The following is a 1,110-nucleotide window of genomic DNA, read 5'->3' as shown; positions in this document are numbered from 1 at the left end:
AGCCAAATTTTTTTGCATCACAAAAGTACCCAATAGTTTTGTATCCAAATATCATTCATATTTCACTTTGCCTAGACACACACTTATTTATCAGCCGGAGGCATTGTCTAGCTATAGCTAAAATGTCAATAATGAAGTTGATAATCAAACTACTGCAAAAATATGACATGAAATGCCATGGTACTAAAAAAATTCATATGGAAATTTGAAATATACAAACAAGAACAATCATTGTATATCAAAACGATTGGCTTTTAGCTTGCATTTATATAGGTTTGAATTAAAAATCATCATTGGTTGTATTGTCATATTTTGTGTTTTTGTATTAGGGAAAATACCTAGAGAATCAAATTCAACCCTTGCTCGTTCCCTCTGCTATATATTAGGTCTAATTGAAGTAGATCGGCTGGTCGTCATTGGCATGCGCGTGATTTTTGACAACTGTGGGTGCCCTAGGCCCTAGCATTGTGATGAACAAAAATAATTAAAATACGATGTAAGATGAGAAATACTAGTAAGAGAGATTGGCAGATAGTTTGATGTGTTAACTACCCCGCGAAAAAAGTTTGATGTATTAACCTCGGCTAGTTCGTTGGCTGAACATGAAGAATTGACCAGTGAATCAGCATGCTTCGCCGTGTGAATCGATCGATGGGGAGAGCAGAGGCGAGCAGGCGGCAAGGCCGCAAGGGCACGGGAGTACAGAACGGCGGCGGTGTAGCGCTAATCCGCACACACACGCTAATTACGGAGAGAATGCCCAACCCTTAGCGAGGCAGCCTTCCCAAAGACTTGAAAATGACTCATTAATGGGCTTTTATGTGGGCTATTTCCTTCTTTCAGAATTCACGTTAAGATAAGGGGCCCAAGTACTTGTTTACGTGAAATCACATTGCTAATCAACACGCCGTGCTTCGTGTCTCGTCGATCGATAGGGGGCCCAGGCCCCTGCTCGCCCCCTGTCTCCGTGCAAACCCATATTCTAAAAGTTTTTTCTTCTTCTCTTTTCCTCACACTTCTTCCCTGGGAAGCACGCATGGATGAACTCGAACTCCAGCTGGCCAGGACGGCGTCATTCCGGTCTGTCGCCTGCTCCGGCCCACTGCCTAC

The sequence above is a fragment of the Triticum dicoccoides genome, chromosome 7A, assembly GCF_002162155.2.
Source record: "Triticum dicoccoides isolate Atlit2015 ecotype Zavitan chromosome 7A, WEW_v2.0, whole genome shotgun sequence".
NCBI classification, from domain to species: domain Eukaryota; kingdom Viridiplantae; phylum Streptophyta; class Magnoliopsida; order Poales; family Poaceae; genus Triticum; species Triticum dicoccoides.
The sequence above is the reverse complement of the archived record's forward strand: the minus strand, read 5'-3'. Positions refer to the sequence as shown.